The sequence below is a fragment of the Neophocaena asiaeorientalis genome, unplaced genomic scaffold (assembly GCF_003031525.2).
Source record: "Neophocaena asiaeorientalis asiaeorientalis breed wild unplaced genomic scaffold, Neophocaena_asiaeorientalis_V1.1 scaffold251, whole genome shotgun sequence".
Lineage (NCBI taxonomy): Eukaryota > Metazoa > Chordata > Mammalia > Artiodactyla > Phocoenidae > Neophocaena > Neophocaena asiaeorientalis.
In genome coordinates this window covers 6268368-6273322 of record NW_020173377.1, presented here as the reverse complement: position 1 = coordinate 6273322, position 4955 = coordinate 6268368, and positions in this window count along the sequence as shown.

The following is a 4955-nucleotide window of genomic DNA, read 5'->3' as shown; positions in this document are numbered from 1 at the left end:
CAGGAAGACTCCTGTTACTCTGCAGTGGATTCCCCAAGCTAACATTATGTTAATAAATACCTGTTAGCCACCAAAATGTGACTACTGTATTATTTGAAGACAGCAGAATTCCCTTTTGCTTTCAACTGTGCTCTTTTACTAAGCAAGAAGAAACATGTGATATCTTGACGTTTAGCTAGAAATGGCCAAATTTACCTCAAATTTGGTGGTCAGAAAGTCAGCCAGAGACAAAATGGCCAACCTGCATAGAGTCTTCCCCCGGCTGAGGTCGGAGTATTTACCCAAGGTGAAGTACTTGTTCCTTAGCCCTGAGTCAAAAGTTTCAAACTGAAGAAACGGGGCCCCCATCATCACCTCTGAAGTAGAGGCACACCTTAATTTCCCCAAATCATGTGCATGTCACCCATGAAAAAAGTCACGGACAAGGATGACTTCCAGGCTCACGGGAGAACAACGGGAAAAGCCTATTGCTCTCCCTCCACAACGCCCCGCACACTTATGAGTTCTAAAACAACGTCTGGGTCCAGCTCTGCCCTTTTCAGGGTGGGACTGAAAGGAGCTTCATTTCATGTGAAGCTGCCCCGGCAACTGCTAGCACTACCTGCCTGCAGTGGAGAACAGAGGGTTTGCTTAACTTGCCCCAAATGAACCCATTTAGGCATCCAATCAACAGCCTGTATTTTGAACAATCTCAAGACCACAACCCACAGGGAAGCTGTGTACACATGGGTGGCTGTTTCCACTATGCCCCCGGGGGAACAAAGCAAATTATCTTTTCACATAAAATAAACCTCAGCCCCAGAATCCTGCATTTCCTTCTAGTAACTACAGCCAGTTTCTTATTTGTATTCCCACAACAAGAAACCTTTCTAGTGGGATACTCCTCAAAAGAGGTGATGTAGGAGAATTGAGTCCTCAGCCCCTAAATGAAGCTGCGAAAAAACTGACTTCTTCAATAGGAAGAGAATGAAGAAGAGACTGACTCTACAAATTAACGAATTACCAGTCTCTAAGCTTCCAAGTCAGCTTTCCAGCTGCACCCATCATGGGTTTCAAGGACAGGCGGAGAAAAATATATAACCAAGTGGAAGACCAGCAATTAGATTCCCAGAAAACCACTACTGTTATCTTCTTACAATGTGTACAAGTGCTGCAAGTTAACTACCATACTGTCTCTACATGTCTAGGCACACATCTTCAAAAAAACTTTCAAAATATTCAGTATAAATTGGAATTTGAAAGAAATCTCCAAACAGCATCTCCAAAGGAAGCCGAGATGGATTCTGATATTGAGCACTGGATTGCCTTAAAATGTCAGGATCTCTAAGGCAACGACATCTCCTGTTTTGGCATCCCATTTGAACAGGTATTCTAGTGATATGTGAATAGAGTTTAAAAGACTATTAAAAAAGGTTACTGATGAAGAGGCTGAAGCTCATTAAACCAAGCCACAAAAGGAACTTTAAAGTATCTGTGTTATGACAGGTAAAGATTCTGGTTGACTTGTATACACCTTGGAAGACAGAAGATCTCAGAATCCCATAGAACAAAGCTCCATGAAAGCAGAAGCGGTTGAGTTCACCACCAGATCTCCAGCTTCTGCCTGGCACTCAACTAGGTGCTCAGTACATTTCTGGTGAAGCAATGTTGAATTATTGTTGAATAAACAAACTGCAGGAATGCAGTTTCCAAAATCAAAGGCTCAAGGTGAGATCCACTTTCAGTAAAGATCTTAACATGAAATATTATCTTTTCCACAGACTTTTAAAATACTGTTATGCCTCAAATACCACTGAAATTATCTTTTGTTTCTCAAGAACAAAATGCACCAAACACAGAATCAATGGGCCCTGATTCAGATGAACCCCCGAGAACCTTTTTCCTTCCTAAAAAGGAGGAAATGGAGATTAAGAGCTATGGCACTACAGCACAGTCACCAGCAAAAACCAGATATGTGTATTTGATAACAACCTTCTCCAAAACTGGCAGCTTCCTCTGGTTTCTGTTTCAGCTAAGTAAGCATTTTTCTTCAGTCTACTGACTTTAAAAGTTTTCCCTTTTAGTCAAGAACTTACATATTTCCTTGTCTTCATTCTTAATGCTCCCAAAGTTTCCCATAATTTACTGTGTGGCTTTTTACCAGAATCCCTTTTATCAGGAAAATCCTTCCCTTTCCATGCCCCCCACCCTCCATTCCCCTTACTGAAAGCATCCCTAAATACCATCCTTTCTTATTTTATGGAAGCTTCATTTCCTTGCAGCAGAGGCCTGGTCTATTTCCTGAAGCTAAATTATTTGGGCTCCATAAAAGTCAAAATAAAATCATTCAAGCCACATTCAGGCACAGAATCACCTACGAACCTGCACCTTCCGTCAGCTGCTTATCCCAATATGCCTTTCTGGTGGTGACCTTGTGTTCCCTTCATCCTTCTGGCACCTGTATTTTCCAATCCACAGAATTTTCCTCTCCCATGTCCAAAAATCCTAAATCATAGGTAACAAAAAATTTCCTGCTATAAATCCTGTTTCCCAAGACTAAACAACCTTGATAAATGAAAGCAACCACGGACAGAAATGCGCTTACTTGCAATAAAAACGCATTAATGTGTTTAATCCTTTGCATATATGGCGCCATAAAGTGAATAGATGGAAGAAGGAAGGAATGTACTTTACAAATACTTCATAAAGATTATTTCATTTGATCTTTGTAACAACTGTGGATGACAGTCAGGGCAGGCATTTATTACTGCCATTTACAGATGACGAAACTAAACATCAAAAAAGGTTAAGTGACTTGCCCAACCAATGATATCACATGACTAGCGTCAGCCCAAACCCATGTTAAGGTCCTGCCTCTTCCAACCCAAAGGATGTCCACTATGTACCCTTTCTGTAGGTTTCTGTCCTACAGCCAAGGAGCAACTTCCTAGAGATTCGGCATTTGAAAGGGAGGACAGTCCTCTGACTTTGGGGATACCATCTCCCTTCAGCTAACAAGCCAGAAAGCCATCTTCAACCTTCCCAACAGAAAACAATGCCTTTTTCTTCTGTAGACCACTCTTAGCAACTACTTCTTTCCAAAACAATTTCCAACAGTTCCTGTTCTAAAGGGACTTACTCTTATGACACTAATAGTTCAAAAAGTTTGTATCACATAGCATTTTCTCAATAAAGTTCAGGGCTGATGCAATACTTTTCACTCTTAGATTTTACAGCTAAAATGACAAGAACACAAAACAGTCAAAAATTATGCAAGACAATGCTGCATTTTTTTTACTCCACCACATCTGCCTCTATGTGTCTCCTGTGAGTCACTGTCTGTGTTCAGTCATCATTATAGGAACTGCCATTCTCTACCCTAAATTATTTTACTTTATTTCTTAAAGAAAATCTCTGCAATAAAAATGGAATCCTACTACATCTTTCACCACCTTGCTGCAGCACTCACCCTTTAACGCAGAACCTCAGATGTCATGTTGCTCCAATTTTTATCACTACCATTTTACACAAACAGAAAAAAAGACGAAGTAAGGTTATAATTCATTTATTTATTCATTCAAAAACACATGAAATCCTATCAGACGCCAGGAACTGGGACCCTAAAATGAACACAAAAGTGTTGCTCCTCTCGCAGCCTGGTGGAGACGTAAACTAAAGAAGTAAATACAGAATAAACTGATCAAGGTTAAGGTGGAGGTGAGCACATGGCTTGGGGCAGTGGCCATCATGAAATGCTTTCTGGAAGAAGTGGTTTGTGAGCATTTACAAGCTTCTCTCTCTGGATTTTCAGTACCAAATAAGCCTAAAAGACTCAACCCCACTCCTTTCTGTCCTATACGGTGCCTTCTCACAAGTCTGTAGAACAGGATTAAAGATATGCACAACGAAAGAAAATGTATGATCATTTTCCTAACTGGAAATGAACACTTTGAACAATCCAAGCCTTACAAAGCATGGCTGTCGGAAGAGGAAACTGAGGTTAAAAAAAGTCCCACTTTAATACAACAGAATAAAAGGTCTCTTTGAAGTCGCCAGAACAGCTTGAGCAAAAAGAGAAACAGAAGACTATTGTGGGGCTTTAGCCTCCAGATGATGAACCCCAAACGCCCTGCAATGGTAAACAAACAAGCCTCTGAGCCAGAATCTGATTTGGGAACCTAACAAAACATTACAATTTAAGGAATCTCTCTCTCCCCATTCATTATTTCCCAAACAAAGTCCCACTGGCTGGCAGCTCCTGTTTTTTTGCTGGTTTCTGGGTTTATTACTTGTAAATTATATTGTGGTTTTCAAAAAAAAGGTACAGGTAAATGAAAACAACCACGGTTTTAAAGACCCATAAAAGACCCTATATGTAACAGAAATCAACTCTGCCTGTGTTTACTATGAGGACCTACTACTCCTTTATGCTACTCCAGTGTATTTTAAACTCAAATGACTGCTACCACTGCCTGCTAAAGAGTAAGTTGGAGGAGGGAAGGAGCAATTTCAAACACCTGCCTCAGCAGGGGCCCTGACTGCCTCCCTCACCATCTCCCCGTGCCTCGGTCAAACAGCTGACCTGGAAATGGGGCTGCAGACCCCGGCCACAGCTATCCCAACAAGTAGGCTCTAAAGTCACACTTCCATTTGGCCTGGCACACCCTCAACCCCACCACTGAGATCCCCAGCCTAAAGGAGGGAAACTGGCCCCAAAGAGGAGGAGATGGCTGGCGGAGGGCAGAAACGGATGAGAGGGTCCTGAGTGGTCTCTTTACTCCGCCGGCCCGACGTGGGCCCGGGAATCCAACACCTCCCCCAACTCGGAGTCCCTTTCCAGGGCACCGCCGAGCCCCTCCCACTCCTTGGCCCACGGGGCTGCGGTTCCCACCCTCGACCCCTCCGGACTTCAGCGACCGCTTGGGCCCCGGGGACCCTGGCCCAGGAACGACGTCACGCCAGAGCCATCTCGGCCA